At 51.4% G+C, this 23,867-nt stretch overlaps 1 protein-coding gene across 6 annotated transcripts in view; it reads right to left on the bottom strand.

Moving 5' to 3' along the window:
- Positions 1-21,572, bottom strand: part of NGF (nerve growth factor) — a 66,428-nt gene extending 44,856 nt beyond the window's left edge. For 5 of the 6 annotated variants that reach the window (XM_090026068.1, XM_090026070.1, XM_090026071.1 and 2 more), the window contains exon 1: positions 21,146-21,253. The gene's annotated coding sequence lies outside the window, so the exon portion shown is untranslated. Of the gene's footprint in view, positions 1-21,145; positions 21,254-21,354 lie in introns of those variants that run through there. The other variant, XM_090026069.1, reaches the window with a different exon arrangement.
- Between the last annotated feature and the right edge of the window lie 2,295 nt (positions 21,573-23,867).

Here is a 23,867-nt window from a genome sequence, read left to right as displayed (position 1 = left end):
GTGCTTTTTACTCCCTTGTCCAAGTCACTGACGACTTGCTTGGGCCCCAGGTCCTGCCCGCATGATGCTACTCCCAGGTGCACAGTGGTGATGAGCTCAGCTCCTGAGGGACCCTCCACAGAAAACCCCCTTGGGCGCAAGGATTCACCTGTGCTTGTTTGCTGGTGCCAAGGAACATCTGAGGAGAACTTCCTGGCCCAGGAGGTCCCCCGGCCTAGATGACTGCTGTGCTGTGGCTGGGAGTTGGAGGAGCCTGTCAGCTGTGTGAAAGCACAAAGATGCTCTGCGGCCCTGCGTGCTCTTCCCCCGGTATCCTATCAGCCAGCGTGAGATCTGTGCTCTCGCTGTCTGCAGCAGCTGGAGGGGGACTGCGCTGCCCTGTCACAGGCGCAACCTTCTTCAGGGCAATCCTGCACAGGGTTCAGGGCTCAGGGCAGGGCAGATCTTTTCACTTGCAGATCTTGGGCTCCCATCTCTCCAGCTGTGCAGATCCCACAGTGATTCACTGCAAACTGATCAGCCAGCTGCTCTCGACCTTTCCACACCCTGGTTACTCCTATTTTGCCCACTTGGAGGCCAGAGCTGTTAAAATGGCCCTTGGTTTAAATGAGAGCTGGTCCTGCAGTCTTGCTCACAGACAAGAGAAAGGGCATCAGACTAACCCGTCAGCTCCAGCATTTAAATTTGCACTTGGCCAGAGAAGCCCTTGTACTCGGCCTTGGGGAGGCCGCAGCTGGAGTACCGCATCCAGTTTTAGGCTCCACAATTCAATTCAAAAAGGATGTGGTGAAGCTTGAGAGGGTGCAGAGGAGAGCCACGCGCATGATCAGAGGTCAGGAAAACAGATCTTACGATGACAGGCTGAGAGCCATGGGACTCTTTAGCCTGGAAAAGCGCAGGCTCAGGGGTGATCTGATGGCCACCTATAAGTTTATCGGGGGTGACCACCAGGATCTGGGGGAACGTCTGTTCACCAGAGCGCCCCAAGGGATGACGAGGTCGAACGGTCACAAACTCCTGCAAGACCGTTTCAGGCTGGACATAAGGAAGAATTTCTTTACTGTCCGAGCCCCCAAGGTCTGGAGCAGTCTGCCAGCGGAGGTGGTTCAAGCACCTACATTGAACACCTTCAAGAGCAAATTGGATGCTTATCTTGCTGGGATCCTATGACCCCAGCTGACTTCCTGCCCTTTGGGCAGGGGCTGGACTCGATGATCTCCCGAGGTCCCTTCCAGCCCTAATGTCTATGAAATACGAAATCTGTGAAATATAGTACAGTTGTTGTTTTTTGCGTTCTGTTTTCTGCCATTTTGTGGTCCGTAAACCTGTGCCCAAAAAACACCGAGGAAGGCCAGGTGGCCCATTGCTACAGTCAGCAATGGTTGTGGAGAGGCAAAGTACACGATACTGTTCAGTCCACTTTTGCAAAGGAAGATGCTACTTGCTACGTACCAACAGGCCCCTTGCGCTTTCTGAACAGTGTCTTCCGAATTGCAGCTCAGGTCCCAACTCCTGCTGTTTGAACCGCCAAGCCGCCACTGTCACTGCCCAGCTCACATTCCCGTTGCTCCTACATACGGTATGTCCCCGATCGTCTATGCTGGTTCTGAAACGTAGCACTTGTGCAGAGCAGAGGCCCAGCCCAGCCCAGCCCAGCCCAGCCCAGCCCAGATGTTTCTTGCTCTCGCACACCCAGCCTGGATTTGGCATGAAATATTTATCTCCTCTGAGCTCTTTCACAGCACTAGATATGAGCCCTTTCCACAGGGGATCACAGGACATGGCTCTGTGGTACAGACATGGGATTGAGACAACCTGTCTTTGGAGAGTGCTGAAGTGAGCTCCCTCTGTTTACATGCAAAGGAGTCTGGCAGAAATAGGCCTTGCTAACCAGCTTCCCAGCTCTGAAGCGCAGAGCCTGTGGGCGGAGCAGGGCAGATGCCACGGGGGGAAGAAGGTCAAGCCCTGGAAATTATAGAGGGGAAGAGCAAGGACAGCAACCGAGTCCCAAATCAGCCAAGAAACCGGGTCGCAAGGGTCGGTCTGGTGCAGACGGCATGGCAGGCCGTTCCAAGTCATCCTCCTCTCAGTTTTCTCAGAGCTGTATGCTGGGGCAAGGAGGGAGAAGGGTGCAAGATGTCCATGTGCCCCAAGTGAGATCTCTGAGTGAGGCGAGCGTGGCTTCAAGTACAGAGAAATCTGACAGCTCCAAAAATTTAGCAGTCCTTAGTTTCACAGCATCTGACAAAGTAGGTTGTTGCCTATGAATGCTCTTGCCTCTCTGAACACTTTGTCTCACCCTGCCCTACCTTCTGGCTGTCCTCAGCTCGATACAACCCTGAACCTGGGTGACATGCCCACATGCGGTTGCTGCCCATGCAGATGTCATAGAGGGGAACCTCTTGCTCTCCCTGGTAGAGACAGAGCTATTTCCAAACGTGCCTGGTGAAGAGTATCATCCAGGAGAAATAGTGGGTTATTGTCCTCTCCCTGCATACTTTGAACATCAAAATGGTGACTGTCATGCAGACGCAGTGATACTTGTCTGCCTTGTGCTTAACAGGGGACTTGGGTCTCTCCAAGAATTACTGCATCCTAATCAGCAGGATGTAAGCAGAGTCTTGCTCTTGTTAATGAGCAGAGTCCAGCCTAGGCTAGCAAGAAAGTCCAAAGCAACACCATCCTAAGCGTGATGGGAACAACTGAGAAGTCAGCTAGTAATAGTAATGTCTGCCATGCAGCCACTCACCACCTATGGCCAAATTGGATCGGGACAGAGTCCTGCACTCATCCTGCCAAATTCCGGGACCTCTCTGTTGTTGTCAAAACACCCTGAGCTTTGACTGCCCTATTACATGGGAACGTGCAGTGCAACTTTGGGGGTTTTTCTCTTGTATTTTAAATTAAAACAAATACAATCCACTTTGCATGAATTTCAGAATTTATGTCACGCTTGGTTCAGAGCAGGGGAGAAAAATAATTTGTCCTCTGTAGATGAAACCACTACTCTTGCAATTACTATTTTCCATGTAATTTCAGGGAAAAGAGCTCACAATTTAGACATAAAGCCTATGAGCAGAGCACTCCTTGCTGGCAGCTCGTAGTGCTGAGAAGCACACGTTCATGTTTTGCTAACTTCCCAGCAGAGCGGTGGGAGTGCAAGCAGGGACAACCCAACCTTCGCGGGTCTGTGCTGTTCTGTGATGCCCGGAAAAAGGCAACCTCCTGAGCAGTGAAAAGGCAGTCAGACCACCTGGGAACAATGCTCTCCCCGACTGCAGCAGCCGGAGAGGAATCACGTTTCTCCTTGTCACGGGAAAAGCCTTCCTCAGGGCGATGTCAGCCCGGCGCAGAAGCATCAGTAGATACAAAGCAGAGAGAAGAGCGGGTTGTATTGTGGCTCAGGAGACAGCGAATCCTGCAACTCGCAGAGAGGATACCAAGGAAGGCAGCCCCCTCCCCACAGCAGTGATCTCCAAGCAGCGTCCCACCGCCTGCACAAGCCTATGCCACGGAGCATCCCTCGCTCCAGGGGACCCCAGCCGGGCAGCCGAACGGCTCTGCACGGATGCTGCTTTGAACCGGCTCTGTTTTTAATGCTGCTGCTTGGCACTGTCAGCGGGTGGGTCACGAAGAAGTGATTAGGCCGCACAAACACTGGCTCGGCATGGGTAGATGGCAAGCGTCTAGAAGATCTAGACTTTGCTGATGACATTATACTGTTGGGCATCACCAGAGAAGCTGCAACCTGGCAGGAACAGCAGCTGAGCAGGGCTCCAGACCTGCTACACCAGAGCAAGCGTCCTTGGAGCCGACATCAAGCAGTAACACTGCCCCACACAGCAAAAGCACCGAGAATCTGTCAGCTTGGGCCGCACCCAGCTGGCCAACGGGGACTTCCCAGCGCCGTGACAGGAAGGATAGGAAAAGCATCCACTAGAAACCCACATTGTACAGCACCTGCACAAAACTGAGGCCTTCCCACTTGCGTGTAATCTTAGACTTAACATATGACTATGAGAGCTGGAGCTCTAGTAAGCTGTGGGTCTGGAAACTAGATGTCTTTGAAACACACACCTACAAGGGGGTCTGGGCATTGCACAGAAAGAGCTCAGCACTGGCGCAGATACACGAAGCTCACCAGCCGGCCTCTCTTGTCTCCCCCAGAACCGGACTGAAGTACCGGGCACGTTTGCTGCAGAGATGCCAACAAACAGACTCACTCCCATGTGAAGCTGGCAAGTAGGAACCAGGCAGTGCAGGGAGAGGAGGGTGTCCGCAAGGAGCCCTGAGAAGAGCCTTTTGCAGGGCAGCTGTTCTCAGCCGCATTGAGCAGGGGCAGCAGGAAATGACGCAGGGCGCGAGGGGACGAGACGAGTGTTACTGTGCAAAGGCTGAATGAACAATGAAGTGCGTTCTAATTGCTTCTCCGGCAAAATGCCGAAGGTCATTCGGCGGCGACAGCGTGTTGCCTTGCACGCGTGTGTGGAAGGAGTCTCCTCAGGATGCCTTAAAGCATTCGTTTCTTCCCATGATCGCTGCGATCTCTGTGACATTCATGTGGCTGTGGGCAGGGGCTGCAGAGCGGGTGTTTCTGTGAACGAGTGTCAGGCTCTGTCCCTGCAGAGGAAGCGTTTATGTAATGTGCTTGGTGTAACGAGCACAAGGGTTCAGGGCCCAGGCGGGTCTGCAGGACAGCCTCCCCCACCCAGACAGTCCTCCCCACGGAGAGTCCGCAGGCAGCTCTGTTCTGCAGACACCGCAAGCCACCAGGGCCAGGATCTGACCTGCAAAACTGTGAGCAAGATTTCACAGCACGTTACCTCAGTGAGATGAGCGGAGGGAATGGGCTGCGTCACCTCTACGGTCCTTCCCTTTGATGTATTTTTAATAAATATTTTCACGTTCTGGTTGCATGCAGGGAACAGCTGGTGCCTGAGTAACACTGAACTCCCATACAAACTAATCCCGTTGTTTGGCAGTCTGGCGGACACAGTGCTTGCTTTTCCATGCCAGGCCTCCCTCTCTCACTCCTGTTACTTTCAAAACATTCCTCTTTGCTTCTAGCTTGTCCAAGACAGACCCTGCTTGGAGCAGGGAGGAACGAGGCTGGGCCAAGGGGCGGGTGGAACCCGTTGGCTAGCTTGGTCCTGTTTAACTTCACCACTCACCCCATTCAGACAGTAAATACTGGGGGACAGACCCACATCGTCCTACTTCTTGGCAAAGCACCACAAGTGTTTTGCTGCTAAATGCAGACCATACATAAATAACAGTGATCGTATCAGCCTGCTGCCACTTCCATCATCCCCTGAAGATATGCTATCCAGCCATTTCCCTTCACTTGGCTTCTCGATTCTCACTGTGAGAAATCTTGGATCAAAGTTTAATAATTTAGAGACAACTTGTGTACTGCAGCCCAGCAGCAGTGTCTGTGCTCCTGTCTAGCAAAGAAAGAGGTCAGATTTGCCTAATGAAACATCTCAGCGCTGGACTCAGCGGCCACTTGGCTAGACAGCCATTGGCATGTGCTTTTTTATTCGCCACGCAGCGATTGTATCCTTCTGGTCTAATCCAAATTCGGGACACATTTTGCCGAGAAGAAAACAAGAGAAAAGGAGAAAAAAACTCGCCCTTTTAAAGTCTGGAATTCCTCCCACAAAGGGCAGGGATCAATGGCCATAGGAGAGGCAGCAGGATTCAGTTGCAGGGTTGTGTTTGTCAGCCCTGCTGCTCCAGAACAGGCTGCAGGCTACAGTTCACTGACTGTCTCTTGGAAGCTCAGCCGGAGGTGATGGGAGGGAATTAAGTGAGCAATATTATGACCCCACCAATGATTTTAGGCTCCCTTTGCAGCCAAGAAAGTTTTGCATGTACTGATCAATCAAGAGAATCATCAGAAGTTTACGTCTTTATGTTGGTGTGAACAGTTTTCCCTGTGCTCTAGCCAGCACCCAAAGGATTACAGAAAGGAAAGAGTTTTAAATAAAGGAAATGCCAAACAACACTGAAATGAATCGAAGATGTGTGGCTGAGTTCCCTGAGCCACTTAGAAATACCCTTAAACATGCTCATTTTTCAGCTAAAAGACCTTCAGTGGTGTGATATTTCCAGCAATTACTTTGTTTCTTCCAGAAGAGCCAGCATATTCTTCACAATGCTCCAGGACTGCAGAAGGGGAAGCTGTCCCAAGCGGCCCTGGGTCCTGCTGTTGGGAAGGGGCTCGTGGAGCACAATGGTTCTTGCTGGTAGCGAGTGCCCTGACCCAGCGCTGTCTCCTGGCTAAAACTAACTGCACAACTTTTGCTCCCAAAACGCAACAGGCAGCAAAAGAGAGGACCTACAGTCTACAACTCAGCGAGTTACGAGCGCTGCACAGATCAACTGGCCTTTGCAATCCTCCCGCCATGAGCTAGGAAAGGATTTTAAACCCCAGGCACAGGAAGGCTGCGGAGCTGCCACTGCTACCCAGCAAGTCGCCTGCGGAGCCAAGACTGGAGCATGGTGCCCTGACTCCTCCTCTCAGCCTGACCCCTCTCGATTACGCTCCTGGGAATGTCGTGCTCTACCTGGTGTTTTAGGATCCTGGGAGAAAGCAACAGTTTTTAGGGGTAAATCTGTTTTCCACTGGTGATGGCAACCTACAAATAGTACTACAGGCAGGAAAAACGTCACCTAGAAATGAGATGGACCATTGGGAGCAAGTCAGAAAGGCTCGAGTGCCTAGCAACTTCTTCTGCTGTTACTTTCTTTAGGAGAGTCCCCCAAAAGAGCATGACTTACTTTAAAAAAAGTTGTTATTAGAGACAGGAAACACATTCTTACTCCTTATGAGCTGACTGTAGGCTGTATTACCTGTGATAACCTTTGGCAAGTCAAAAATTGTGGTGTTTCCTGAAGGCGCTGCCTGGTTCCAACTCTGCCCCAGGTTATGCGCAATGATGAGAACTTTATCATCAGCACATCTGTAACTGAATCACTCTTCCTTCCTGCCCCCGGAGTTCGGCAGTTTCACTTTTGTGGTCTGCTGGCTTTGATATATTGTATTTGATTTTTGCCATTTCAAGTGATTTCATCACGTGTAAAATAGGAAATTCCATGCAAACCTGTTGCCTGATGCCATGTCACGTTTTACTCATTTGTGCGAATGAATAATCGTACGTATCATCACTGCCCAATGTGACGCAATGCTCTTCTTTAATTACTAACCACAGAGCAATGAAAGTTACAACCATAAGGACTGCCTTCAAGTTACGGATCTGGGGTTGAATATTCGTTGCTACAGCTGTGCTATGTACTGTGACCCATACAACCGACATAACACAGGCAGCAGGATCCAAGTGGGGCCAGACCATTGCTACAGCTTGAGCTCTTATGGTCTTCGCTCTACCCCAGCCAAGGTCACAGGGTGATGAATGCTGAAGATGAGCAACTCCAGCCTACAAGGCACATCTAGACAGATTAGGACTTGCACCTTTCTCAGAGCCGAAGCTGAGGCTCAGAATTTCCAAATGAAACCAATGTTTGAACAAAGGAACTTCCTTTAACGTGCTTCCATCAGTGACCATAAAACTGAAATGAAAAGGGGACCCATCCTTGAGGAAGGAGAGGAAATAATGAAGTAAATGCTAGGGCATGACTGACACTGGCCTAAGCTTCACCCCCATGCTCTGTGCCCTGTGTTAATTCAAGCTGTGTGCCTACAGGAGGTCTCACATCCCCGTGCTGGGAGTGCTAGGCCACATCCACACATGCAGGGGAGCGCGCTTGTAGCGGCTGGTTGCTGCAGGCTCCGCTCCTCCCCTCGTGGCAAAGGAGTAGCGGGGCGTGGTCTGTGGCCGTGGGCCCAAGGACTCTGGCCAGCTCCTCCCAGTGGGCCCTGGGGGGGTCTCCCTGCCCCCGAGCACTGGCTGCACTCATGCACTGCATGAAATTGTTGGCGCAATGCCTTGGCCTTGCTCTGGACCAGCTGCCATGTTTTGCTGCGCCCCCGCTCGGCCATCTGTGCAGCCGTCGCCCAGTAAACGTACTCGTGAGAGTGTCCCTGAGTGAAGTACTGCAGTGTAGCCTCCGGGTCCCAAATGGCCAGGAGGCGAGCCATCTCCCGGGTCCCCGGTGCCCGACCTACGCCGACTCCTGCAGCTGGGTCTCCCACCTGCCCACAGCGGACTCCAGTGCCGCCTGCAGCTGTGGCCTGCGTGGCCCTCACACAGAGGCCCCGGGGCAGCCCGGCTGGCCCTGGTTGCCTCTGTGGCGCCAGGACAGGCCCTGGATGCCTGGCAGGCTCAGCAGGAGGCAGCTGCAAGCCCTGCCGTGCTTCTGGAAGTGTGCTGGAGCAGCAGGGGCACAACCGAAGCACTAGAGATGCTTGGCTGGCAGCCAGAGCATCACGCTGGAGGACCAGGCCTAGCACATGCTTTTTTCACGTGCTCTGCACCACATTTTTTTTCCCAGCGCTTTTTTTTTGCTATTGGGCAATCCCAGCGGCAAATTTTGACACCACGTTGCAAATTAGCAGCACGGTGCACATTTTAACCTTCAGCATGTGCAGTTTGTGGCAAAATAAACTGCATGCGTCCTCATGTGTGGACACAGTCCTGCCAGGCAGCCCAAGCTTCCCGTTCAAAATTCTCTTGGTCCCTGGGCTGAGACTGTTAACGCTCTTCCTGTAGGCAGGTAGCGCTGCAAGGGGCGGCACCATGGCCAGAAAGCATCTGTCTTTTACGTGCTTCAGTACAGGGTGATAGCACACCTAAATCATTCCTTTACCTAGCCCAGTGCTGCACGGACTGAACAGCTCTCACATTTGCCCCAGACTCCAAGCAGATGTGGGGCTATCTATGATCCTGGCTAATGGGGCACTGCTAGGGCATGCCGGGGGGATGGCTGGCTGTGCTTACAGCTGCTAACAGGGAAGAGGAAGACGCAATGTCACATTAAAAGAAGCTAAAACACATTAAATACTCTTCCATGTAAGCAGCCAACTGTTTGTATGCACCTTCTCTGAAGCAGCCAGTAGAAGTTTGCTGGATAACCAACAGACCAGAGCAATGTGTCAGGCCTCTGGGAGTCACAGTAACCCAAGGAAAATCCGTTTCTTCCTTTTACTGATGAATAAAGAGGTCTGTGGTTTTAAGGCCATATAGCTGTGGCCTTCTGGGGGTGAAAAGCTCTTTCTGTTGGGAGTTTGGCACCCCCAAGCAGATGACTTGCTCCCACTGCATGTAGTCTATGGTGAGTTCACAAAGTGTTGCAAGGTCACAAAGAGGCCTGGCTGTGTTACAGAGACGTGTGTAAAGCCAGAGGTTGAGACCTTGCATATTTACAGCCCCACAGCAATTAGGAAAGACTGATGGAAAGTCCATATTTCCCTCCACTGTGAGTCACTAACAAATTGGCCAGTAAGCAGGAGCAGCTGAAGTTTGCCGTCATTCTTTCTTCACCGTAGATGTGTCATAATAGCATTTCTTGCTCTGTCTGGGTAACTGATGTGTCCTTCAGTGAGTTTATTTAAATTTTATTTGGTTTGATAAAATAAGGTGTTAACCAATAGTCTAAACACATCCAGAGTTCTTACAAGGATGTTATTTTATTGGGCATGGGGGGTGAAGTGGTTTGAGCGAATGTGAATGGGGAAGGAGTGACAAATGAAGTCTGCAGTACGAAATCACTTCAAAACCCCTGGCCTGGGAATTGGTCCCGTACGATGAAGAATGTCAGGACTCCGAACAACCATCAGCGTCAATGCCCTGTTTCTTATGTTTATTACCATCCTCACCAGAGCAAGGAGATTTGAACATTTCAGGAATTTATTTCAGGATACCTCAGACATGGAGGAAACTTTCAAAGCTGGAGACCAAATTCAAATAGCTTTTTCAGAGATCTCACAAGTCATCTTTTGAAAGGAAAGCATAATACTTTAATCCACATCAAAGCAGGAGGAAATTCTGCAGTTTGTTAAACTGTTGATTGTGACAAGAGGTAGAGAAAAATGTTGCTTATCAGAAGCCATAATTTCTTTAGTCATCTGTACAAAAAGGGAGGGAAAGGGGGGAGAGAAGACATGTGTTCTCTCTCTCCCACACTAGTGTGTAAGGGCATGCACATCCTCTCACAGAAAGAAATGGGAAGGGAGGAGGTAGAAAGACAGTGCACTGGTCAACTCTTGTCTTGCATTAGTTCTTCTGGGGGGCGCGCGCTCAGGTGCTCCAGTGATGGGCATCAGAGAGTAACCAACACGGGCAGCCTGTGGCCTGATCCCTTCTCTCTAATATGAGGAGTTGCACATGCTCTGGCAGAGCAGCGACTGCACTCGTCTGGCACAGAGGAGTCTCCTGGAATGTGCTGCTCAGCAGTGAACCCTGTGCACTCATCTATTTACAGCGTACGCCTGAGAAGATGAGAGAAAAGAGTTGGCAAGAGCTTCTAGGGCAGGAAGGATTTTGGATCTGGGCAGCGCTGAAATGTCTTTGCAGAGTATTTATAATGCGGATAAAACGCATCAATAACATGGGGAGAAATGGGGCCTTGAGAAGATTCCTGACATGGGAATTCCAAGGGTGTCCGGTTCTCTGGCCTGCATTTCTCTAAGTTCAGTGGGAGTCACTACGCACGGGCTGGGAGTAAATGGGCAGACTGCACCTGCCTACGTCCAGGTCCCCACGGTGGGGTCCAAGACGAGAGGCGTCCCAGTTGTGAATACCGTGCAGGAGCTGGGCCGACAGAGCACTGCGCTGGGCTAAGGCTGCTGGCAACACGCAGCAGCCAGGAGGAGAAGGGAGAATTTCTGTAGCCTTCTGCTATTCAACCTGCTCATCAGTGTCTGGGAGACTGTTGGAAAGTGCCTGCGAGAAGGCTGAAAAGACTGGTGGAAAGGTGTTTCAAAGTTGATGGCAAAGCCAGACTTCTGGGAACAAAGGATGGAGGCTAAAGCTACGGGGTGAAGACTGAGCAGGGCTCAGGGATCCAGACAGTGAGTGAACAGGAGCTCCCCATGTGATGCTGCGGCCAAAGCACTCATGCGATCCTTGGTGCACGGTCTGGGCAGCATCAAGGCTGAGCAGCAGCTCAGTGCTTTGCACTGCGGTGACACTGCTGAGCTCTGCGTGCAGTTGCTGCGTCCATGATTCAAGAGGGCTCCGAACAGAGCCATCAGGCTGCCTCCGCATCTGACCTTCTGGCCCTGGCCTGTGGGCAGCCTTCTTGGGTACAGGCCGTTAGTACAGTTTCTGCTGCCTGTACTTGTATTATCCCCTGGACCTGCTCCCCCTGCAGGAAGAGATCTGACTGTCTGAGCTCCATCCTGCTGAAGTGGGGGAGCAGGGTGCCAGACACTCGCTTAGCAGCAGTGTTTTGTTGCTGGTGCAATTACACACGCGTTATAGTAGAGAACCCACTAGACAGTCGGACCTGAATCCTGCCGTTTCACGCACCCCATCCTACTCAAGTCAGAAGCACGCTGCCTTTGTTTACACCGCAGGATCAAGTAAGGGAGGGAAGAAACTGGCCTTCTGTAAGGATAAGTCCCCTGATACACCTCTACCAACTGCAGCCAGTCTGAATGGCAAAGAGGCCCTGAGCATGGAAAACCAACTGGAGAGGGCATGGGCATGGATAAGCTTATGGGTGTCAATGCTGGAGTGGAGGAGATGACCACAGAGGGCCCTGTCCTCGTTCCTTGCTCCCTTGGTGCCAATCAGTGGAATCTACTGCAGTTTTGCTCCAGTTAGTTTTGCTCACAGCTCACCCGCAGTAGCCTGCCTTGATTCCACGCACAGGACAGCAATGATCTGGCTGACCAGGAAAGCAACATTTCAGAAAGCCATGCCCACTTCATGCAATATTCAGCCCCAGTATTTTTGTTACATATGTGAGATGTGGATTTACTATTCCATGAAGTTTGTCACTCAAAGAACATTGTCGGGCACTGCCGTGCTTTAACCGTTGTACACAGCTCTTGTTCTTCCTCACAGACTTGTTTGCATTTGTTTTCCTGGAGCATTTATCTACTGAAAGCCTAACGGTTGTTTTTGTTTTTGCAAAGATGGCAATAAGGCATCCCTCAGAAAATCCCTAAAAACATGGTGCTTGGCTCAGTTTGCCTTGGAATTTGTCTCTTGCATGGGATAAATCATATCAAGTTGGTGATGAATACATGGGACTCTGCCCTTCCTGAAATGTCACAGCAACACTTCTAAATTGCACAACAGACACAGTGAAATCACACTCATTGTGGCAGCATCACAATGGGGGACTCCAGGTAACTTACTCCCATGTTTCATACTGAGAAACTAAAACATCCCAAAAGGGACTGATTTGTCCACGGTAACGATGCCCATTTCTACCATTCTGTACACTCAAGTGTTGCCCTGTGTGCACTTGCACGCCAATTAGTGCCAGTGATTTCAACTGGAAGTAAACCTGAGCTAAGATGATAGCAAACGGGGCCTTGTCAGATACGCTCAGATCGGGGTTGACGTGTCTGTGTTTTGGGATTATGATTTCATGCCGAGCAATGCAAACAAGAATCCAGAAAGCATTATTTATAATTATGTCTTTAGGAAAAAATCCAGATTTGGCAATGCGCTTTCCTTCCTTTTACTTTTAAAATTCCCTGAATATTATCTGCTGTTTATGTGCAAAGGGGTACTTGGACAGTCTCTCTCACAGAGTCAGTGTTTCCAGCTGTTACTAATAGTTAAGAGTGATCATTTTCTATTGGTCTTATTGCTGAATTTATGTAAAATTGATTAGGAACTGAAAAAGAAATGTTTCAATATTTATTAAATAGTAAATATTCTATTACTAGCACCTTGGGACCCTACAGCCCTGCTGTGCTGCATGCTGTGAAAACACATAAAAAAGGCAATCCCTTCCCCAAAACAATGCGTGTTGAAAAGGCAAAACATGACAGACAATGCGGGGTAAAAAGGAAAGTGTTACCCCCATTTCATAGCAGAGGCACAGAGGTGCAGGCGGAGAAGGCAGTGGGCAAGCAAAAGAGCCAACGCTTGGCCTATCAAGCTGTCCCAATTTCAAAAAGCTACCAATACAGGATGCAGCTCCTGAGAGCAGGTGAGTCCTGCCCCAGCAGCAGCACATTTGTCCTTGGATGGGTCAGGGCTGCACGTGTCAGCCTCCCAAGCGTGCCACCCCCTCAACGGTGCAAGTTGCTCCAGACTTATGCTTTCTGCTCTGCATCGCTGTTCATGTGGCCACCGCCACAACGTCTTATCCCCGGTCACCAGATGAGTCTGTGACTGACCCAGGGACCAAGCCCCATTAAATGCTACAGGACGATGCTGCTTTTCAAAGACAATCTCTAACAGGGCCCCATTCTTACAGGGACTGTGCTGGTTTGGCACTGAGTCCATAAACTGCAAATGCAGCCCTCTTCTGTAAGTGTGAACACTGGGTGGAAACCCAAATGTAATTCAGACAAAAATTCCTCTCCTCTATTAGTGACCAGTTCTCCCACTTGGCGTCTGTGGGGATGTCGACTACAAAGGGTTTGCATATGAAAAACCCATGAACCCCATGCCTGTTTCCTAAACTGAGTACAGTCTCAGCTGAGAGCCTTGAAGAAGAAAATCTCACTACTGCAGTTAGCGTCTGATATTCATAAACAGAAAGGAAGTCATCACAGAGCATTTGAGCCATTTTATATTAATAGCTTTGCATGCTACATTTGCTATCTTAGCAGTCTACCCTCTCCTCAGCATACAAGAGCAGATACCCAAGTGACAGCAATTAATTTGGCAAGAGGGCCTCTAGTCTCTGTCAGGTTGTTGTGACTTTTACAAGTAAACTGCTAGGTGCAAGGAGAGGCAGAGGGTTAACAAGGTAAATGCTTTACTTTAAAGTATGGACGTCCTATCTTTGTAAGGATGGATGGCATGCATGCAACATCATTCTCAGAGAGCCAGGGCCCCAGAAAGGCTCCTGTTCAAAATGAGAGATAATGCAGTACACATTAGGGTTACTAAAGTTACCACTGTCAGAAACAATTTAAGGAAGTTCAGTATATTCGTATGGGATAGGAAATATTTTGTGGTTACTTGGGAACCTCTTGCTCTTCTGCTGGTTCCAAAATTTTCTCGAGTGCATTGAAAAGTAACTGTACAAAGTGCAGGCAACAATCAGGCACCCTTTATGAAAGCTCATGCTCTATTCAAATGAATTATTCTGTTAATAACATAATCCAGAATACTTAAATCCCCTTCAATTTACTTCTCTGACTAAACATTGTGCATGAATATCTGCCTCACAGACGCTGAATGTTTCACATTAATAGTGTATCCAGATTCCTTAAGAGTTATGTGGGTATTTAAAATTAAACAGTTAATAAAATAACAACTTGAAGTATTCATGTACGACAAACGGGAATAAGTAACAAAACAAAGGAAGTTGGGGATTTTTGATTTTGCTAGAAGAGATTATTTTTAATACATTTTCATTTATTGTGATAAATCCAGTGTGCATTTGGATACACAGAAATGCACAAAGAAGAAATAAGGAATTCAGGACAAAAAAACTGTACCCTGGACTCTTGGAAATACTTACGGAAATCACTGTGCACCAGTTCTGGAAAGAAGGGTAATCACGGCATGTCTGGGGATGAGGGCATTCCTCACCTTAGCAATGGTTTAGTACCCGGCAGGCTAGCATTTTCAAAGGTAGCCTTTACTTCTTTACACGTCTACCTCTGGATGCCTGGGATATGATTTTTAGAGTTATTCAACAGCCACGCTTCCTACTAACACCTGTTGGAGTTTTAGCTCCTCAGCACCTCTCAGCATCAGGGTTTAAATGTTCAAAACCTGATGTGTAAAAACGGAGGTACTCAAGTTGGAATCTACTTTGAAAAATGGAATAAAAAAGCCCCTTGCTGATGCTGGTGCGAAAGAGACCATGCAGGCAGGCTGGAGGGCTTTGAGCAGCAGCAGAAGAACCGGTGCAGCCCGCCTGCAGACAGAGATACCATTGTGCACCCATTATTAGGCTTCTTCACAGCCATAGCAGCTCGAAGTCTCTGAAACTGGTAACTTAAGCCCCATCCCACTATTTTGCAAGGAGACGGTCTTACTGGTAAAAATATTTTTCAAACCTCTGTGAGGAGATGTGTTAGTATCTACCACACAACTTCCACACAACAAAAGCAGTAGGGGACAACGTTTCTGTAAAAATATGAGGAACCACGGGCCGGAACCCGAAAGGTGCTAAAGTCTGAATGCGACTAACATCCATTTAATGCAAAGTATGTGTTGGACCTGCATGGCACAGCAGTTCAAGTCATCGACACCCTTAGTATGATGCTCCAGGCACGGCGATGCCTGCATGAAGAGGCGTTTGACAGAATCCGAGTTGTGCTCTACCCGATACTGGATATGCCTTTGGGTCCAACAGCAGCCTGAGTGCGAACATATGTCACAGTCTGGCACATAACTGGTTCTCAAGATAAAAGGCTAATTTCCAAACAGAAAAAGATAAAGTGCTCCTTGAGCTGAAGATGCTAAAGCAGAGACAATCCAAGTAACATACCAAATGATCCAGTTCATAAATCCTCCTAAGATTTCTGATTAACCTTTTCTAACCTTGATTCCATATGATCCCATAGAGGACAAAACAGAGGAAATGAGTGCATGAGACCTGCCCCTGTTAAAATCAGGAAGGGCTCTGAGCCGCCATTAGCTATGCAGCTACTTAGCCAGGGGGGAAAACCTGTGAATTAATGAGAATCGTCATTAGAAATACCATCAGAAAGCTACGAGACTGTTTAGGCTAGCAAAACCAAGATCAGCTGGCAGCCAGAAAAACAGATAAACTTAGAGTAATAGGAAGCCATCAAAAAAAAAAAATCCGTGTCTCACTGGAATTTGTATTCTGCAAATTTCCTCCCAGTGATTCAAGCCTGTCAGAAACAGTTTAATCTTCTATTAGTTTTCCAAGCAGTCACCACCTAGCAGGGAGCTAAATAAGCTTTTTATCAGACATTTTAATGCGGCAGCACCTCTCCCACAGCAATTCAAAATAAATGACTGGCCTCAAAGGAGAGAATTGAAATAATAGTATTTCCAGAAAGGGCTTGACATTTGACAAAGGTGTATGATGCTCGCATTTTAGACAACGGTTGGTAAGCTCCCAAAGCAAAGCAAAAAAACCCACCTCATTTGCTGCTGGATGATTTCCTCTCTTTATGCCAAACCTTTTCCCACTGAAATAGATAGGGGTTTTGCTATTTAATCAATGGGAGCAGGATCTGCTCTTTGATTAACATGTTGCTATAGTACACTAAGGGAAAGGAAAACATGGTTTCTGACCACAGATTAAAGACTGACCTTTTGAAAGGTCCCTTTCAGAGTACACTTAATACACTAACTTCATTTTTCCATTTTAGAAACTTCCAGGCCAATTCTCTAATCCTAGAATGACCCAAGAAATTGCAGTGCCACCTCAGTTAGTGGGTCATTGACCAGCAACAGTTGGGAGATACTACTGGGAAACTAGCCCGCTGACTGATTGCCAAGGGGAAGAGAGTGCTGTCGGCAGATGCATCACTTATGATGTTTACAGGAGCCCATAACCATAACAGAGCTTTCTTCCAGAGCAGGCCATTGAGAAATCTGGATAGTGCAATCATGTGATACTACTATTCTCAGTAATGGAGAACGTGATTTTGACTGGGTTTGCTTCGGCCTTCTGCCAACAGGAGCCACTCTGCCATAAAGTCTCAAAGAGTTTCTGTAAATGCAGAATCCTTGGAATAAGAAGAAAGGATCTTTGTTGGGAGGTAAATATTTCTCTCCTCTGTGCTGAGGAGAAGTCCAAGCTGTTTCATACACTGAACACTGGGATATGAGATTTATAGGGATGCTGCTGACAGTGAAGCCATGCTCACTCCAGCCTCTCAAACCATCTCGGGCCAAAGGTTTTGTTTGGGACTGAGCTGTTGCTCCCTTCGTTTGTCATTCAGACAGTGCCCTGGTCTCTACCTGCGAGCTTTAACTTTCTTGCCTAATAGCTTAATTTATCATGAGGTGGCTGGCAGTTTGGAGCAGTGACCTGTCTGTTCCCCTCCTGTTAGGGATGGGCTGTGGTGCAAACATCTTTCACCTGGATGGAGAAGATGGATGTCCTGTCTCCAGGTACAGCATCAGCTTGCACCTCACTCTCTCAAACATGTAGCGCCCAGCACGTGGCCTGAAGCCCACGGAGGCACTGCTTGCTGACTGCACTGAACCCTCACCCTGTAAGCAGAGGCTGAACACTGAACGCCGAGAGGCCATCTCACACTCATTTCATCTCGGGGGATTTAAAACACTTCACACATTACATTCAACATCTTTTCATCTCTCTTTATGTCTTCACTAAACATCACCACACATGGTAGCCTGTGCTCAACTGCGAGTTTCCCAAACACGCAGGCACAGTCACAATCCCTATTTCTTACAAACTGTAATTCAGCAGACACTGACCCTGGTATGGCTGAGCAGGCACATTCATCCCAAGCCCCTGGTTTCAGGTTCTTACAGCCTTAGAAAAATGGAGTGTTTGGGTGCAAAAGTCCATGCTTGATCTTACAGTAATCTTTCTAAATACCTCCTTTATTTTGATCCCATTTAGCCTCTTACACATTCTGCAATCTTGAAAAAAAGTGTTCTTAACTCAAAAAGTACTTCAGATATTTTTGAGCAGCTAAACTCACTCTGAGATGACCAGAGTCCTGTGGAAACACAACCTTGTCTAAAATTATTCACCCTGTCAGCAGCTGCTCTTTCTGCCCTTCGCACCAGCGTAACCTTCACTTCCTCAGTATCGCTCTTGATCTTAAACCAGCCTAAGAGGGGGATGTCTCATGCACCAAGGGGACCTCCAAAGGGCCTGAAAGTCACAAGCCCCCATGTTCTGCAGTGGGGTGCTCACCACTTGAGGGCTACCACAGGCTTTGGGGGAACCTGTGTTTGGGAGCAGCAGGGAAAAGCCATCCCTGATAAACACTTTAGGGGGAAGGTGGGTGTCAGAGCACCGTAAGGGCTCTGCCACTTTAAGACCTGGGCCAGGCAGCAGGCAGGTGTGGCCCAGCCCTGATGAGCGGCCATCTTAAGTCCCGGGGCGGGAGGTAGCTGTTTGCTGCTAGGCACCGTGGAAGTAACATTGCCTGGAGGCGCTGCTGCTCCAGGGTCAACTTGGGGATAAGGGTGGGGAAGGAGGAGGCCCCAGTAGTCCTGGGCATGGCCTAAAGCTGCACCCTGCTGGGATCGGGAGAGCTGGTAGTCCTGCTTGTGGTGTGGCAAGGCCACTTAAATGCCAGGTTTGAGGACCAGCCAGGTGAAAGGTGGGTTGGGGTGCCTCAATCCTCCCCCCACTGGGTGGGTTATGGAGTAACATCAGAGAGAGAGTAGTAGGGCCAGAAATGTCCATAGGGGACATTAGTACACCGCTTTGGGGTCTCGCACCCCAATGGGCTTAGAAGGCCAGGTAAGCTTTGAGATGTGCCCCAGCCGGAAGGGATGGAAGGCCCCATAAGGTGAGCAGCCAAGGCCCTGGTGAGAGGGGGCAAGTTGTGGGCCAGGCATGCCGACAAGCGGCATCTGAGCCTGCGGGGGGGTGTGACCCCGGAGTAGAGGGCGGGACTTCTGAAGCCCTGTGAGTGAGGGGCATGAGGTCAGGCCCTGTGGGCAGGGGCTTGGGTGGAGATGCTGCTAGCATGGGGACCCAGGGAAGCCCTTGGGTGCCTGAGGCCAACTGGAGGGCAGCAGAAGAGGAGCTGCAAGGAGGATGGGGGTGAGCCATTGGCCCCTTGACGGAGAGCAGCTGCGGAGACCAGGGGCAGAGAGCACAGCATTGAGTGAGCAGCCCAGAGCTTGTGCAGATGAGGGTAGCGAGAGATGCTGAAAAGGCTGTGCACTTGTTGCCTGGGGAGTGAACAGTAGCAAGCCTGAGGACCTTCCAGGTGAGGGCAGGGTGCATGTGGTCCCCGGAGGAGAAGGGGCAGTAGGAGTGAGGCCCAGGAAGGGTGGGATGAAAGAGACTGAGTGAGAGAGGTGGTATATGAGTGGCCCTTACCAGGGCAGAAAGAGAGGCTCAGTAGGGCGACGAGTTGGGCCTGGCCTCAGGCCAGAGCTTGGCACAGCTGTGAGCAAAATCTGTAAGGCTTGGGATGTGTAGGGGTGCTTGGGGTGTGTGTTTTGGCCCTCGGACACAGAGGCCCTCCAAGGGCAGCATCCTGCCCAATTACCAAGTCGATTATTTCCCAACAAGGCATGCCCAAAGAGGGGTGGGTGGCCAGCAGAGTGCTGTTTGGGGAGGTCCCGCTTCCCAAGTGTGGCCTTCAGCTATGGCTTTAGGGCAGTGGAAGGCATCACGTGAGAGCATGCTGGGGGACCCATGCACTGTGGAAGTATCTCTGTGCAGTGTATCCTATTTTGCAATTGTAACTTGGCTATATTTGCAAATACCTTGTAATATAAACCATAGATTGTAACAGCAATATAAAATACTACTTGCCTTGAGACGGGCCATGCCATGATTGCTGTAGAAACTACACCATTGATATTTGCAGACTTTCGGCTGCATTTTTCTCTAGCTAGTGTAACTGCAGATGGTGTTGCTATTTAAATCAACCTCTAGTCCTCTCTGCAATATAACTGAAGTATCTGTCTAGGTTGTGAGGAGGAAAAAGGGTATTTATCTTTTAACAGATTATCTGTTTCTTAATTTTTCTTGTGGTTTCCTGTGTGGGTATTGTGGGGAAGAGTTGCTTAACATTCACTTCCCTCGCATGTTGTCATTCAGCAGTTTCTGCCCCTGTTCCATCCCTTCGGAATATTCTTCTCCTCCTGGTGGAGAGCTCTCCACCTCCCTGCCCCATGCACCTTTCTGGGAACTTCCTTCACGTGTGAGGCAGGACTGGGGCAAAGTTATAGTGCTAATTTACACACCTTCCCTGCTATTGATAAACAGCAGCAAGGGATTTGCATGATAATTCCTTGCTACTGCTTATCTCTTTACTGGTTTGTAGCTCAGGGAGCAGGATGTGTTGCTTCATCTTCCCACTCTGACCATGAGCTCTTTTGCCTGTTTGACTCTAAACCCAGCTTTGCGCACACGTGCACCCACAGTTCTTCCAGTCTGTTGTGCAGTATTAGTTGACTCAACTGAACTCCACTGCCATTGCCGCCACCACCAGGCTGACATGTTACATATTTCTGTTGGGTCTTGCTGCAGCCCCTCAGTCAGAATCTTCTTGGCTCTTGGTTCAGCTCCTTTTTTTTTTTTTTTTTTTTTTTTTTGCATTAAGACGTTTAAGCTTTTTCCACAGAGAGGAAACAAATGTGCACTAACACCTACTCCACTGACTGGGTCCTCTGCGTGAGGTAAACCTTCACTTCCTTGTCCACTAGTCTTTAAAGAAACCCAATGCAGTTTGCACCATATCACTCTCAGTGATTCAGCAGCCACCTTTTATTGCAGATTCCGGAAAGCCATCGACCTTGCCCTGCTGCAGGGTCCTGGGACCAGACATGGCAGGGGTGGGATTCCCCTCGGCAGGGCTCCGGCAATGCAAAGGAGGGCATCTGCACTCGCTCTGCTCCCTGCGGCACGCTCCCTCCATAGAAGCAAGCACCCGGTGCTGGTGGGAGCTACGAGTGCTGAGCAAAGGCAGGAAGGGTCTCCCTCCTGACGGGAGGGGGTCTAATCGTTGACCCGCTGCCGCCCCTGCACGCAGCAGGTGCAGGCGCTGGTCCCACGGATGCCCGGGCGGGGGTGAAGCGGGGCGCGGCGGGAAGGGTCCCCAGCGCCGCGGCCCCTCGCGCGCTCTGCCGGGGCCGGGGCCGGGCTGCGAGTGCCGGCTGGCGGCGGAGCTCGCACCCTCCCGGCACGGGCTCACCGCTATTGCGCGCGGGTTAGTTGCGACTACGCTGCTCGTAGCCCAGACGCGCCGGGATGGAGGAGCCGGGCCGTCTCGGGAGCCCTTTCAACTTTTCCGTCCCGTCAAAACCGCGGCGCCGCCGCGTGCGTCCGGGCCAGCACCGAGCCCGGCCGGGGGCACGTGCGGGCAGCGCCGGGGCTGCGGGCGGGCAGATGCGGCCGGAGCCCGGCACGCGGGGCTCCGCACGGCCCCCCCGCCCGCCCGCGCTCTCACCTGCGGCTCCCGCCGGTCCCGCGGCGCCGAGCGTGGCCCCGGCCGCCGCCGCCGCCGCCTCCCGCAGCGCTCGCCTCGCGGGCTGCGACCTGCCCCGCGCGCCGCCGGGTCCTAGCGCCGCGCCCGGCCCCGGCCCGGCCCCGGCCCCGGCCCGGCACGGCTCCCGCCCCGCCCCGCCCCGCCCCCGGCCCGCGCCCGGCGCCCGGCACCTGCCTGAGGAGTCGCTTCGGGCCGCATCGCCTCTGGCTCCGTGTGCCGCTTCCCCTCGTGCCGCGCGCTGCACCGCCGCCGGCCGCCGGCGCCGAGGAGGAGCTCCTCCCCGCCCCGGCTCCGGGCCCCGCTCCTCCAGCGCCCTCCGCGTCTGCGGTGCCTGTGGCCGGCGGGGCGGGGGGCGGTGCGCACCGCAAGGCGGGGGGGCCCGGCTGCCGGGCACGGTACTGTCAGCGCTGCCCAACCCTCCTCGCGCCACCTTCCCGTCGGGCTGCCCAGCAGCTCGGCGGCCGGCCGGCTGCAAATCCGGGGGTGAGCCCTTGTTCATGACGGGGAACAGCGGGGCTGATGGGTTTAGTCTGGGCTAGGGCACAACGTTGTTCTGGCAGCTGAGCAGTTGCACAAAGGCAAGTGATAGGAGCGTCACCACTGCTGGCATCCCAGATGTCCTTGCCGTGGCTTGTGTTGCGCTCGATTTGGGAAGATCAAAAAAGTAAAAGCAGCATTATTCAGAGCCAGGAATGCAGCTGAAACACTTTGTACCACTCCCGCAAACTGCATGCAAGGCGCATGAGGGAGCGCAGAGACCACTCACTTTTTGCCACAGTGAGTTCTGTCCAGCACTTCCTTGTTTTCAATCGCAGACAATGTCTGTTTCATACAAAAAGAAATATTCAGAGCTGCTAACTAATCTGACCTGAATGCAAGTGCAAAAGATTTCTGTAACATCAGAAGTGGGGGGGTTTTCAGAATATCAGCTAGAATTTACATTACAGTTTCATAGTTTCTAGGGTCGGAAAAGACGTGAGCAGATCATCGAGTCCGACCCCCTGCCATGGCAGGAAAGAGCACTGGGGTCAAACGACCCCGGCAAGGTGTTCATCCAGCCTCCTCTTAAAGACCCCCAGGGTAGGGGCCTGCACCACTTCTCTTGGAAGCTGGTTCCAGACCCCAGCCGCCCCGACCGTGAAGTCGCGCCTCCTGGTGTCTAGTCTGAATCCGCCCTCCGCCAGCTTGCGACCGTTATTCCTGGTCACTCCTGGCGGTGCTCAGGGGAACAGGGACCCCCCCAGTGCCTGCTGGTCCCCCTGACTAGTTTGTAGCAGGCCAGTAGGTCCCCCCTCAGCCTTCTCTTGCGGAGGCTGAACAGGTTCAGGTCCCGTCGCCTCTCCTCGTAGGGCCTGCCCTGCTGCCCCCGATCATGCGAGTGGCCTCCTCTGGACCCTCTCTGTGCTGTCCACATCCCTCCTGCAGTGTGGCGCCCAGAGCTGGACGCAGTACTCCAGCTGTGGCCTGACCAGTGCCGCACAGAGGGGGAGGATCACCTCCCTGGACCTGCTTGAGACGCATCTGTGGATGCATGACAAGGTGCGGGTGGCCTTCCTGACCGCGTCCCCACTCTGCCGGCCCATGTTCATCTTGGCGTCAGTGATGACTCCAAGATCCTTTTCTGCCTCTGCCTCTGCCCTGACGAGAAGGGAGTTCCCCAGCCTGTAGGTGTGGTGCTGGTTCTTCCCTCCCAGGTGCAGCACCTTGCACTTGTCGGTGTTGAATCCCATCCTAATCTCATCCGCCCGCCCCTGTAACCTGTCTAGGTCCGATTGCAGTGTATTCCTTCCTTTTAGTGTGCCCACGTCCCCCCACGTCTTAGTGTCATCAGCAAATTTGAACAGGTGCTTTTTACCCCCTCGTCCAAGTCACCGATGAAGATGTTGAACAGTGCGGGCCTGAGGACCGAGCCCTGGGGGACCCCACTGCCCACGTCCTTCCAGGTCGAAAATGACCCGTCTACCACCGCTCTCTGGGTGCGGCCCTCCAGCCAGCTGGCGACACATCTGACTGTGTGGGTGTCGACACCACAGCCCCCCAGTTTCTTAATGAGAACGGGGTGAGAGACAGTGTCGAAGGCCTTCCGAAAGTCCAGGAAGACGATGTCCACTGCTCCCCCTGCGTCCAAGGATTTGGTGACCTGGTCATGGAAGGCCACCAGGCTGGTCTGACACGACCTGCTGCTAATGAACCGATGTTGGTTGCCCCTGAGCATAATCTTCCCCGCTGGCCCCTCGCAGATGTGCTCCTGGATAATTTTCTCAAACAGCTTCCCCAGGATCGAGGTAAGACTAACTGGCCTCTAGTTCCCCATCCTCCTTCCTCCCTTTGTTGAAGATGGGAACAATGTTGGCCCTCTTCCAGTCCTCTGGCACAACACCAGAGCACCACGAGTGCTCGTACAGCCGTGCCGGGGTCCCGCAACGACCTCAGCCAATTCCCTCAGCACTCAGGGGTGGAGATCGTCCGGACCAGCTGATTTCAACACGTCCAGTCCCTCCAGACGCTCCCTGGCTGTGCTTCCCCTGGGGCCATCGGGGTTCCTGGTGGGAGGATGACCAGATCCCTGCTCAGAAAAATGGAGGCAAAGAAATTGTTAAATATGTTGGCTTTGTCGTCTGGTGTGACAACCAAATTTCCTAGCATGTCCTGCAGATTATTTGGTACCTTCTTTTTACCCCCT

Source organism: Crocodylus siamensis, chromosome 13 (assembly GCF_052110815.1).
Source record: "Crocodylus siamensis isolate JL-2025a chromosome 13, ASM5211081v1, whole genome shotgun sequence".
Lineage (NCBI taxonomy): Eukaryota > Metazoa > Chordata > Crocodylia > Crocodylidae > Crocodylus > Crocodylus siamensis.
The sequence above is the reverse complement of the archived record's forward strand: the minus strand, read 5'-3'. Positions and strand labels throughout refer to the sequence as shown.